Source organism: Danaus plexippus, chromosome Z, assembly GCF_018135715.1.
Source record: "Danaus plexippus chromosome Z, MEX_DaPlex, whole genome shotgun sequence".
In the NCBI taxonomy this organism is placed as follows: Eukaryota; Metazoa; Arthropoda; class Insecta; order Lepidoptera; family Nymphalidae; genus Danaus; species Danaus plexippus.
The window spans coordinates 11,937,416-11,952,972 of record NC_083559.1 but is presented as its reverse complement, the minus strand read 5'-3'; positions in this window follow the sequence as shown (position 1 = coordinate 11,952,972).

The window sequence follows — 15,557 nt, the reverse complement described above, 5'->3', positions numbered from 1 at the left end:
CCGTCGAGAGTCAATCGTCGACTTAATGACATCTATATAGCAAGCAGAATTGAATTTAGTTTTATAAGTAAAAGTGTTTTTCCTGCATCCTTCGCTGCCACCAAACGTAATTAGAATAACAAAGGGCAACTAAATACGATGTCTTTATAATATTCGTTCAACACGAAAATTATCACACACCTTGTCTATAGATATTAATATTTTTCTTTCATGAGTTTTCTCATCCTCTTAAATTGTTTTTTTTTTTTTTAATCGAATACTAGACTCAGATTTCATTGAAATTTTCAAACACCACCTACGTCATAACAAACAGCTACACAGTACACACTATATACAAAAGCAAATTAAATAGTTCAGACTAGATATATAGTTTTAAGTAAATAATTATACGAGGATGTAGAATAATATTTTGTTATTAATGAAACCTATAGAATTACTACAATAAACAAAATATTGGACGGTCTTCATACTTTGTCATAAAACATTCCATTGACTTCGATTAAAATTTAATAATTTGTAATAATATTAATATGGTTTGAAAAGTAAATATTCCAGAAGTCTATAAAGGAGTATGTCATTTTGTACCTAATATAGTATAACTACACATTATTATATATTCCATACATATTTATTAAGCCACGTTTTCTTTTGTTTTCTAAGTGTCCACACACTTTATGGGATTCTCGTTAATTGTAGTTTATGAGGGCCCACTTAGAAGGGGAACCCCCTTTATCAGCGACGTTTGCAATCTATTCCGTGTTAAATCATTACATAGATTTCAAAATTACTTGAATTCTGTAATTTGCTACCGTGACGTAACTCAGCCGCATATTTCCCTTGTCAGACGGTGATTAGTATTATCAATAGTCTGTAATATATATAAATATACTGATTGCAGATTTAATAAAAACTCTTTGATAAATTATAAATTCTAAGCTTCTCAGCATTCAAGGGATTAACCGCGTGGGTGCCAGGTCCATCGCGTTGTAAAAAGAGAAGATTCAACAGTGCCTGGGATTTGCGACTCAGGTTTAAAGCGCCCCTATCAAATGCAGTACAGTACATTAAAAAATATGAAATAAATTTAAAAACAACTAAAAAATATTTGTTGGATACACAAGGCTCTTACATACTATCACCATTACAAACGAGCTACAAGTATGAAAAGCAAACATCCATGAAGGGACTTAAATAAACTGGTTTACATTTATATATTAACATTTTAATACTTCGAGTAACAAATAATAAATTCTTGGAGTCACAGAAACACCTACATTGCACTTACTTAAACGATTAGATGCATTTTGTGACCTACTAACGTAACGTTGTAAAGTTCAATACAAAAATAATAAACTAACATTTTTATTTCAAAAGGTAGTCTTCGACCTTTGATATTGACACTGGATCTCTCTCGTTTTATAAGTTATAATCTAAAGAATGGCGGCGGTAAAAATCGTCAGAGATGCATACGTCCATATTACATTGTTTTATTATAAATAAACGCTAACAATGATGTCACTCTTATGTACTCTTATAACATTCACCATAACTATAATTATACCCTTGCTAAAAAATATTATACAGTGTAAGAAAAAATGTTTATTTTAAACCAATAAAATATGATTCATAAGTAAAATGATATATTTTTGTAACTCAATGTGTAATACCGTTTGAGTTAATATGATATCAGTAAACACTAGCTCTTTCTCTCGAGTTTGCTCGCTATAGAGGATTTTGTCAAGCAAGTAACTAATTAACAAGCATTAATCATGGGTGCTTTTATAATATTTTAATACTCTTATATTATTAAAAAGTAAGGATTTTCATCTAATATAAGTAAGATTTATTATTTTATATTAAATTGTATGGGATATAATTTCTAAGATAAGAAATTTTTATAAGAAATTTTTATAAAGAATTTTTATAAAGAATTTAATATAAGGAATTTTTTATTTTATGTCAAAGCTAATCTCCTATTTTAATATCTCTCATTATAGTGGAACAAAGAATAATCCCCTCATCGCAATCTCTACGTAATACATAATCAATTAAGATTATATATTTAAAAATTTAAAAAAATTCTCATGAAAATAAGAATATCAACAGACATGTAGACATGTTTAGTATATAAACCTTTTATAGACAATTATTGATAAGGAATTCCTAAGATGTTATTCACTTAACACTCAAAGAACGTATTTTTATCATTCCTGAAAACCACGCGATACATTAAAGTGATTCAATTTTTATAATCATTTATATTCAGAGACTACGAGTTCTTGAAAATTCTTTATTTCATATAGATTCATTTCATGTGAAAAAATCAGTACCAACTGTATTTAAATATTATGACATAAAATGTCTTTAAATTTAACTCTAAAACAATAACATTTATTAAGTATAAAGGTTCATTTAAATAAGTAATAATTTCCATTATAAATCCAAATAAAAGCTGAAAACAAAATCTGTATAAAACATACGTACAGTGAAATATATTAAATATAAAACATTATTTTTTAATTCACATTTGACCATACGACATCACACACAATTACATTTATGTGCAATAGTCGAGTGATCTATGAAGTAAGGATTGCCAACACTTAGAAAATGTCCGGAGTTATTACAGTAAATATAGACAACCCTAAATCTTGTTACAGCATGTGTGATAAATCATGAATACAATGTAACTGATGGAGATATGATTTATGATTTATGATTTAGAATATGAGAATGTAGAGTTAATAGAAGATATGTAAATGCTTATAGTCAATGCTCACAAGTACACGTGTAAAGCATTACACTTCAAGAAGTATGATGGTATAGTCAACAAATAACATTGGCTTAGTTTTCACGAATATTATTCACAAATTAAAATTCTCACTTTATTTTTTGCTCGATAAATTTGCCAACTGTACCGGCTTTACGGAATAAAGTTGTCAAAACTGTGGTGGAAGGTTTTGGAAATCATTATGAAGGAAAAGTACAAAGGAAAAAAAAAATTTGTCGTTTTATTCATTGTAGATAAATAATAATTGGGTATTCCTGTCTTTACAAAGTATTTACAGAGGAGAGTGTACTAGGTCAAATTCTACCCCAAGAGACTATTCCTTGCTTTTCTTTCTGTTTTATAAAATTATGTATATGTATTTGTTTGTGAGTCGAGAACATGTCTATGTGTCTGAGAGTAAGAATTCTGTAAAACTAATATATCTTATACACATTTACCTTAATAGTTCTTAATAATATTTTTCTTGTGACGTGACGTGATGGCACTCTATCGCGAAAAACTTTGTTTTTCGATGGGATGGTCGGGATCTTCTGATCGTTTAAGCTGGACTTTTCTTTTTTGAAATAGTTTGAAAACTAATTTCTATTTATATTTCTATTTATATTATCCCTTTTTTACATTTCCTAGGCGTTAGGGAAGAACGGATATGATTTGGTGATTACCCACACTTTATAAAATGGATGGGTATAGTATGAAAGAAATCAATTTATTTTGTTATAATAAAATATCCTTCATATCAATTAGAAATGAAAATGAAAAAAAATCGTGACAGGTAATATATGTAGGTATATATATGTGTGTGTGTGTATTTTTCCGACACAATGAACACTGTACCTCTTTCATTAAAACTATTTTCTTTTTTTACATAAAAGTTACTTTGACTCAAAATAGACATCAGAATTATTTTTATTTACTTATTTCAACTATTCACAAAAATCCAAACTCATAAACGGTTATATTATAACGGTTATACGCAAGTTCCACAAATTACTTTTAAACGTTGTATCTCAATGAAGCTCCTGTTGCTATGCTCATATTTTTTTGCACATTTTGATTAAAGTGACAAATATGTTTACAATCTCTTGATATATAAGTACATACTTATCATACATTATTTTCACATTTTATCATTTATTTCCATTAATACTTTAAAACAATATGACATTTTCAAGTTCTGACTTATGAAAACACTAAAATTTTATGTCATCAAATTGTTTTTAACTACTCGTTGTGAAACAATGACTATAATAACTCACCATTTATCTCAGTATAAATGTGATTACCTAATGAAAACAAGATCCCTGAATTGAAATTTGTTAATTATAAAATATTACAAAACGAATACCGAAAGCGAATTGGATCTGTTATTATTAAAATAATCTAAACACTAATCCTCTATAGATAGAAATACTCATAGAAAGACCTTTACAGGCATCGCTCTAAAATGTGACCTCGAAGAATAACATAGTAACAAGTAAACAAAGAGGTGTGGCGTGATGGGAATTAATTTATACCATTACACATATAGAAGGTCTTCACCCACTGACCAAAAACTAAATAACGCTTTAAACTCTTCTGATACCATGTTAGCCTGGTACATTAATATATGTTTCCCAAAGATTAGGGCTTTTTTTTTTAATATTTATTAATTGAGAGCCAATAATTATAAAATAAAATTAATTATAGGAACATTAATTGAATTTGTTTTATAATATATTTCTCTTTATTCTTCTTTTTATTTTTATTATTTGCCTTTTTATGTTATTAATCGAAGAAAATGTTTATTTAATTTTTATTACTTGTAACACTCATTTTCAACATGATATCTTATTAGACTGTACATTTAATTATTATTATTTGTTTAGTTCCAATGCAATCCATTACACATTTATCAATTTCCAGACACAATCATGACCAATTCTTGAAGCGCACGTGCATAACGTGTGCTAATATAGCTATCAACATTGGAACAGGAAAACACCATTCAAATAACTTGTGATCCAATTTGTACTGTTTCCCGTCAACTATTACGTCATTAATCTTACTGACACGGGAAAAAATAATTGAGTAATATTTGACTAAACGTAAACATGTTTATGAATGGGCTTAGAAAAACCAGCCATTCAATAATTTTCCCTCCATGACTCAATCATAACATAATGCTGTAATTTAACTTTTTTTGTAAAAAAAAGTCAGGAAAAAGTCTCAATGACGTATTCACACTATCAAGTATGAGGCGATCTCGTAATGTAATGGATTGTCCAGCGTAAGGAAACAAAGAGTGAACTTTAACGTGATACCAAATCAGTACATTTGGATTTAACTTAACCCTTACATGGTTTACGGATTATTTTTTAATGTCACATCACTCGATGTTCCCGTAAGACATATTTCGTCACCGTAAAAGAAAATGCCAGAGACATCGCCGCAATTAACGTTTGTAAAGCGATTGCACGTCATTAATTACACCACGGAGTATGACGGACATAATTTTTCCTCACATTTATAACACGCTACTAACTCATTTTATATTTATAAGAAAAGTTGATTTATGTTTTTTTTTTTAATTTTTAATTATATGTTGTTTGGGTCATACTAAAAAAAAGATTTCAATATATATTTTAACATGATACTTATTGATGACCTTTCAAAAGGAAGTTCTCATTTCATCAATATATATGACTCCAAGACTAAATCGGTTTCCATCCAATTGGATTTTGTAGAATTATTTGATATTTTTAATTCTGAAAATGTAAAAAATCTTCCAATTGTCAATTTACATTACAGTTTGGTTAATTTGGTTATGTATGTTCTCTTTGATCATTCACGCAAAATCTTGATTTGAACTGTAATTGCAATTATTGAAATATATTTTTGGATAAAGCAAATAATATGGCTGTAAATGATGAGCAAGTATAATGAAAACTCTCATGTCTATCATATTCAATTGTTTGATATAATATTGCTCTGTGATAGAGCGATATTATGTGCTATGTTTTCTAACACAGCACGTGTGTGTTGCCCAATACGAAGCTCGTGATAGAGAACGTGTTCATCACGTTCTGCATACCGCCGACTACTATTGCAGTAAACGTAATACAAATATTTACATCTAACAATCCATAGTCTCCCTGCATAACTAAAGTAAACGGTTACGAACGTTTAATCTTTGTTCAATGTGTTTGCAGTTAATCTAAAAGATTATATTTTAAACCCGGAACACTGAATGTTCTCGAATAAAATTTCTTATAAAAATTCTATCTTATGAAAGATTTATTTATTGGTGTAATTGGTTTTATAATTGGAATTGTGAATGTAGAGAAGAAGACATCTGTAAGCTTTTTTCTATCATGTTCAATCACATCCGCCAAAGACTCTCTTCTGATCCACTGAAGATCTCTATTCTAATCCCATTACTGTCCTAAAACAGGTCACCATCAAACATATGTGACATGCATGTATCGTATGATAAATAAGTAAAAAAGTGAGTAACCTAAGTAGCTTGTCAACTAAAAAAGTACCTCGTGAAAAGCTCTATCCGCCCGACATCATTAGTAACAAACGCAATACCGGAAACAGAGTAAGGAATATAATTATTACGATTGCACTATTATGACTTACTATATAGTATAATATTACTGTAGAAAAAAAAACATTTTTCATGGTAATTGTTTAACCTTTTGTATAGCGCTGTCTATTATGAAATGATATTTTTTTATTGTATTTTGTATAACATTTAAACGAAAGATTTCAAGCGGAAAAATAAATAAAAATATGACAACATGAAATTGAAAATATGATTTATCGAAACACAATTTGCTCAGGACTATCTGATTCCTATTTCCTCTCAGTAAAAGGAATATAAATGTAACAGACATTTAAATCAAACTAATAATTTTAGATAAACTACGCGGATTTTTATTATTTAAAAAACTACATTATCCCGACGTTTCCGTACGTAACCGAAACGTCGGGATTATGTAATTTTTTAAATATTAAAAATCCGCGTAGTTTATCCGAAAAATATTAGTTTCATTTAAATGAATAAAACTCGCGAAAATCTTAGATCTCATTATGTAACAGACATTGCTTAGTTATATGAAATAATTGAGCGCTATGTGTGAGCGAAAGTTAAGAATGAATTCATGCAAAATCTGTATGAAATTTTGCGATTACTAACTTACTCTATATGAATGTGCCCTTACTCCAAGATTGAGTTTTACATCGTCAAACTTCAAACGAAACGAAACGCTTCAAATTTTTCTTTGATAATAAAACTCCATCTTTATACTTTAATATACCGCATATATGAATTTCGCAATAATAAATTTTTACGAATGAAGAGCTAAAAGGCTTCGTATTTAATTGGTAGATACAAAACCTTGGATTAAAGTAGAGCTCGTCAAAGTTTCTGCCTGTTTTGAAGTTCTTAAGCTAATTAAAATGAGCCCATACAAAATATTAATCTACAGCCCCAAATCGTTTTCCGAAACAAGATGTCTTGGCTGTAGCAAACAATACAAAAAATTCACTTATTCAAGGTACTTATAATTATGTCAAGATGTTATACCTTAAACTAACCTAAACCTAACCCATTTCTTACGAATCGTCTTAGCATTTCATGAAAAAATATCAACCATACTTGTAAAATAAATACATATTTTATTAATGTTAAACAAGTGTTTTTTTCTTTATAAAATAACATAATTTATTTAGAAACAAATCATAGTAACGAGAAACTATTAACATCAATTATACTATTCCCTTGACAATACCATTCACACGTTGTTAAAAAAAAAAGATTACCATAAACAAAATCCCATTTACTTCTGAGTATACATAATTTTTGACATGTAATAATTACTGATCATTGTTCTGTTATAGACAGTCATATATTTTACTTATATCATATTATATGTTACCTACGAATATGTTATGAATTTTAAATGAATTCTATATCCTGTTCTTTGACAGCGTTAAGATTGTTATCAACATTATCTTGTAAAGATACATTCTTATTTGAGAAGTTATGTAACTTTGCAATATGAAATTCATAGCTTAAAAATATATGATTCGATCGTATTAGATGTGATATTTACCGATGGTTCAAATAGCTAACACTGGTGTCGCTTGCTACTGGTGGTATTCAAATCGGCATAGCAACAATGTTAGATTCATGATATCATTACTGAGATCTAAACTTTGTTCTCCTCATATTCACATGCGTTTGCATGAAAATGATTCTATAAACAATAATATAATCAAAAATTTCAAAGCACAGCAGTTATTAAAAATAAAAATATGATAGCTGTGTAAATGTTACCCACAGATAAAATTACGTTATGTAATAAGTTTTATACAGGCATCTCATTACGCCATTTTATTAATCTCGGATTGCGGCAGTTTATTATGAATACACAATAAAATGTATAGAAAAAAAAACAATGTTTAGATTTAAACCTATTTGTATTAATTTTTATACAGTTCTATAATAAACTATAAATTGATCACTATACGGCAACATTTATAAGCTTGTTATAGTATATGTATATTATGTTTTATGTGTGAATAAAAACAAAATGAAACTATGATTAGTTAGATGGCATTACATTACGAAATTTCCAGAACACATCCATGTTACCATTTATCTTTCTATTTATAAAGACATTGAATAATTTTCTTGCCAGACATTGGTATAGTCAGTGGCGTCATTACCTATCTATACTATTGTCGAATGACTTCGACAAAGACAGAAACAAAAACAAAATGTACTGGATAATAGCATTCAAAAATATTACATCGTTTCTTGTCTTTTTAACGAATGCACAAAAACATGAACGAAATTTATTCAAGAAAAATGTAAACAATCCGGTTATCTGTAACTACTTTTGAACTGAAAGGATTATTTCAAGTATATGAAAATCAGGCCCTTTCTTAGATTAAAATCAAATATATAAAATGTTATCAGAAGAAGAATTCTATGTGTTTTATTACAGTAGGTAATCACGTCCGTCCCAGATCATTCGCGACCTTGCGTACGCGGAAGTACGCATCTAACAGAAATGCAATCTTGCTTTCCATTGTTCTGTTGCTACGTTTTATATCATTACATTATATTGAAACAATCGATTAGTCTGTAGTGATGAAATTTTATCTATGGTTGCATGTAAAAACATATTTCTTACGTAAAAAGGAAGCCTGGGGAGATTAAAAAGAAAAATATTATATGTTATATAAACAGAAGTTTGTACGGAATTTTTCGAACTGTTGAAGAAAATCATTGTAAACAATAGTCATATTTGTTAGAGGTAAATAAATTCAATTGTATTTAAATATTTTTTTCTGAAAAAAAAAAACGAACACATGTCGTGTATTTTTTTTTCATTACCTCTTCCTGGATTCAGTAGGTACGACATATTATTCGTTATTTTCAACACAATCAGTATGGGAATAAACAAAGTATGATTATCAGACAGTATATATAGTCATAGTTATTATTTCCTACGGTTCATATTGCGTACATTTGTTATTAAATCGCCATCTGATACAACAAATATATTTACTTGTATTTGTGCGTAGACAGTTCGCAAATACTTGCACTCCCCACCTGTTGTACTCGAGTAACTGAATGTCGTTACGAAAAGTTATTATTAATATAAAATTATTATGTTTTTATACAATGAAATATAGTTAGTATAACTTTATCACGTGGTAAGCTGTTAGCGATTTCACAATAAAGAAAGAAATTTAAAGACGAGACAAAAATAGAAATGTTACCAAAAAGGAACGTAAGGATATTTCAGTTTTTTCAAGTCTCAACCACAGAAATAACTATAACTGTTATTCAAACCAATCTTCCGATAAACATTAATATAACACCTTAAACAACAATCTCGTAAGTTCCATGCAAACTGAAATTGAGACTCTCATGTTCTACGTCAAATATATTAAATAATTTAATTTAATTTCACTGAATAATATATAAAATAACATATCTTCATAAACACATCTTTTATGCAGCAGAGTAAGTAATTATTAACTACTAAAGAACATTTTTTTATTAATCACAACACACTATTATGTTTTATCAGTCTTGATTTTTTCAATGTAATTTAAAATCTTTATTGGTGTAATAATATTCTAATCAGGTCCAATAAAAGTGTACGTTCCTTAAATTTTAGTTCACGTGTCCTATTGTCTTTGTCGGTAATTGTTACGACGAAAATTTTAATGATATTACTATATCGATGATAAAGGAAATCCTTCGCCCTTGTGACACCTTACTATATTTTATTCTAATAATTATTTTGAACTGAATCTTTATTGGTAGGTCTTAATATTAATTGATTATTTGATTACACAGATCAATTCAGTGCCAATGAAGAAATTAAAAAGATAGCTTTTAATAACTACGAAGAAATAACCTTTGAGGCATCAGCTACATGGGTTTATTTTTTAAAGCCTACGCATTATTATAACTATTTAAAAAATAATTTATTGATCTAGATTAAAAAACGGCATATATAGAATTTCGTTACACGAAATATAATTATTAATTATATTGTACGTAGTCTTTAATTGCTGTATGTAATTTTTATTACATTAAAAAATAAAAAAATTCTCATCAAACCAGAAGAATAACAAAAACTCATGTCTCCATCAAAATTTGTATCATAAGTTATCTTAAAAGATAAACTACTTAAAGCGAGAGAAGTCTATTCTCAGATGAAAACAATCATCCATTATCAACACGCAAGGACATTTGGCTATCACCAGGCAATATAAGCGTTGCCAATTCAGAAATTATAGAGAAGACGGGGCTTTGTCCTTTAGTTAATTTAACAATAAATTAAGTAAATCAACATTCGACGATAGAAAATTCAAAAAAGATCAATAAATTCTCCTTAATATATAAAGATATGTTATAAACATCATTTATAAGTTTGAGATCGGGTAGAGTATACTATCAATTCTAACTATATACATTTGTTTTCTACATATAATACTTGTATAGAAATCTATTCACCCTAAATATTGTAATAATTTAGAAGCATGTTTAAAACATTCCAACGGAATGACTTTAAGCCATTAGTCAAGTGACCCGCTGCGTCCATTAAAAACATGCAAATGTTTTAAAAGCTTTTATTTAAATGTGTTTCTTGCGCAACGACAGAAAAATTGGAAACGAACACCTGGAACCACGAAGCATGCGAGATATTACTATTCAAAGACAAGTCCCGAGATAGATACAAAGAAATATTCATTATATTTTATTCATCAATAACATTGAGATTATCGAAAATGGATTGTGATACTGAAACATGTACTAGTTTTCTATAAATCAAGATAGCAATTTTTAATCTTAAATACATTCATATAAAACTTAATTCTAATCCATCAATAGATATTATAAAAATTAACTAACGTTAATCCATTATATGTTGAAAAGTTTGTTTTTATTATAGACATGTATCGTTTTAGACTACCTGTTAGTTTTCGTTCGATCAACATCTATCACGAATAGAGAGTCTATTTTCTAAAGCTACATAGCATACATGAGAAAAAATTTCATTCTTTCAATCCTTAAACCATCAATCCTAGTCCATTAGTCCATCGGAATACGTCATGAATAATTATGATAAATCATCAGACGTATTCCTCAAACCATAGTTCATGTAGAGCTATCGCATACACAAATATATACAGTTACCATCATATGCTCGCGACAAACCTTGACCGAGACCGTCTGGTAAACTAAATTTAAATATAATCTTCTGGTTTAAATCACAAGACGTTATAAATTATCATGAAATAGAATTTAAGAAAAAGAAAAGTTCCGTATAAATTTACAAATGTTAATACAAAGAAACAATTAAATTCATTTATTTAGTTACACTTATTTAGCGTAGTCAAATGCTACACGTGTATCAAACTATTAAAATATTATTAATACAACACTGTTGTAATACAATGAAAAGAAAACGATCGTTACATTTTTAACATTAAAACAACATTGTAGTGTTTGTTTGATAGTGCCTGTATTTAAATATTAAACAACGGCTTCTCAATCACTCCTTCTCTGACCAAAATGTGTTTGTGCCATTCGTTAATTTACAAAAGACATGGTAACTTTTAAGTTATAAATGTAATACAGCAGTTATATGTTTTGGAACCTGAATGCCGAATCCTTATATATATTTTTGAGCTTATATTAAAACAATAATCCACCACGTTTCAAACTTTTTACGGCGGGTTAATTGTTTACCATAATCGAGCTGTTTGAAATTTCATTAGACTTATAAACTGTTTACTTGTTGATGCTATTAATTTACGAAGCATCAAATTAATTATTTTATTACAGAGAGTTTAATAAAATATCAAAATTTATAGAAAAAATACTTCACAGCAAAACCCTTTTGTTCTAAATGCACACATTTAAATCAAATTATTAACACGCCAATGATCCTAGCGATCAATGTAAAAAAAGGAAAACACGAAATTTTCCAACGAAACAGGGTCACAGCCCCATCAAATTTGCCATCAATTTGCTTTCTAGCTACAAACAACTATAACAGAGCATTGACGTAAAAAGAATGACATGGAAATGAAAAACTTTCCAAGAAAATGCACTGTCGGGTCAGAGATCAAATGCAACACGTGTAAGGTTCAACGATCCCCACGAGTGCAGCCCTGAACCTTTACTAACGCTAAAACGTAAACTACCAGCATTTGTATGTAATAGATTTTATTTATATTTAATGGTTTACTAACTCGTAATGAAGGAAGCTAGTGAGGATATAATTATCAATATAAAATGGTGTCGACTTTTTCTAGCTTTATCCGTATCAGTCCAAGACAAATAAATAAGTAAGTACGTCAATCGAAAACTTACATTTCATTTTTAAAATGAATTTTATTTTTTTCTTTATTAAAGCATATAAATGTTTTTTTTTAGTGAAGTGACCATATTGTGATAAATTTCAAACAGTTTTTGTTTGTAACCAAAAATTTTACTAAGTACATGCCATACTAAACTTAAAGTACGCCTCACTGAAAGTGCGCTGACTAAATATATCTTAGTCAGTCAAGATCGCACATTCTTAGGATAAAAGCATTTTTTACAACCAAATAAAATGACTAGTATACATTAAGTATTCCATTGTTAATATTTTTCCTACCTTTGGGGTAATTGTCATCTAATGACGTCATCGGGCTTTGAAAAAGGTCAAGATACTTTGAAATCCCTTAATTCTCCCGTCAATCTAGATATCTATATTAAAGATATTTTAGGCCAGCCCAGTTTTTGAACCCGATATAATACATGCGAAAATAGTTAATTGTTGAAAATTACTTTTCATCGTAATACAGTTTCCGTGTATTTGATTTGTAGTTGCAATGTCAAAGTCAAGTTAAGTCAGAACTTTAAAAAGATTTTTTTTTATATTTTTTTTTTATCACTGTTATAACATTTTTGGTATTATACTTTTTTGTAGAAAAATATTATAAAACGAAAACAAAATATAGGATAATTGAAGTTTGTAAGTGAATATCATTGAATTGTTACATCTATGTAAATAATTAACAAAAGAGGTGTTTGTGTAATCAAAAATAAGACATTCTTTCACGCTCCTCAAAAAAAAAATTGAAATAAAACCTCTAGAAGCGGCACGATAGAAACGTCATTACATTTGTCACAATAAATATGATAATAAAATATCGTAAAGAAGGCTTAGAACGGGATAGCCCATTGACATGTCTTACAATTTGTGACCTATATCGGTATGTTTCCACGCCGACTTTGTTATACGTCTTCTGTGGTTGGCGGGTGCACCGACCGGGTAACTGCTAACGGAATGATCTCGCCTTACTTTGCTTATTTCATTACCACAGTCTGTAGGTGGGGTCTTTATTAGAGGAATTCTTATGCGATGTTTTGTTTGCCAAGTGTATTACTGACCTTTACACATGGTATACAAACTTTGTAACAGTGTGAGTGAGGGTAAAATAAAAACAATGTATGCTATGACTATGAGGATGTGTTTATTACAGTTTTAAGGCTTTTACGTCAGATGAATACGGCGATTTGTGTTCAAAATGGATTTTATTAATATTTAACTACTTTTGGTTTGAACATGAAATTCTCGACAAATTGACCGATTCATAAAAGTTTTAAGTGTCGGAAACATTGTATTATTTTTTCAAATATTTTTTAATTAAATGATGTGTATGTCATTTTGATATATTAAAAAAAAGTTTTATAATTGGCTACTATTATGAAATGTGCTCTAACATACGAGTATGTATGATAATAAGAACATGACAGATATAAGATCAAAAGAAAACATCTTATGTGAATATTCATGAAATTTTTTCGTACAATTTTTACATTGAAAAAAATAATAACAAAACAGATCTTAAACATCTTCTAGAAACTGTCATATCCAAATCAGGCTAACGTTTAAAACGATGAATTGTTTCTTCACCATAAATTGGAAGCGAGGGGAATCACTCGCTACGCGCGGTGGCGGAATGGCCAGTTTGGGCTGAGCACCGTCGTGTTCTCAGGGTAGCTATAGGCGGCGGCGATCTTTCGCGCCCGGCCTTAGTTCAGGCCATGGTGCGGAGCGAGAGGCACTGGGAAGCTGCCACCTCCTTTTGCAAAGTAATCATGCTAGCTAAGGAGGATGCGGAGCTCGTGAGGAAACGACCCTCCTCACGCCCCAGCTGCCTTATAGGACGCTCCAGGCGTTGGGGATTATGAGACGATCTCCAGCTACCGTAAGCGCAGGTCTGCGGACGGCGAGCAAGGGAAGCTTGTCGTCCGATCAGAACCTGAGCCAACCGTACGGCGCGTAGCTTACTGCGCGCGCCTCACAGAGTCATCAGACCACCACCACCACAGATGGGGCCCTAGAGCCGTTGCCAAGCCGGGTTACGGGTGCAAGCGTATTGAAGTAACGCGGCATGGCTAGGAGCAGAAGAAGATACGATGGGTTTTAGTAAGTAGTAGTCTGACACTCCCTCTCGCCCCACCCAGGACAAGAGGGGTCATTTGACGATTTTCTCCATTATAAAAATAAATAAATAAGGGGATTCACTCGCTTTACTTTCCTCATAGATGTTCTTGACATTGTTAAGTTTAGCCATTGTTGACTTTATCCTTAACTTTATTATAACAAATATATTTTAAATAGAGCAATGATTTTGTTGTTACCGTTAACTTATATATACAATTTATCGGGTGGACGATGCAAGAAATATGTAAGGGACCTTGATACGTAGTCTAATAGAAAACAATATTTTGTTGCATTAATATATATATCTGTATGTATATATATGTTTGTGTGTGTTTTTGTATAATTTAATTTATTAGATAAATATAAAAATATATAAATACACTTATTCTGTGGACGAATCAGAAGTAATTGTCTAAAATGTCGAGAGACACGTGGATACCAGCTAGAGTGAATAATACATAATATCATTACCTTTATTGTAGCTGAATGTTCTACTGTGGGTTCATCGATAATTCAGATCACAATGTTGCCATCACTATTAATGTGTCATAAAACTTAACTAATTGTAAAATCAATTTTAAAACAATGCAATGGCAGAATGCATATGACCCTTGGGTCTGAATATATATTACGTATGATATAATGTATAATTTATTGCCACTAATAACTGCCTGATCGGAAAAGAAAAATCTATTTTTATAAAAATACAATCACATCAATTGAAAGTTTGTGTACAGTTTATTAATTTC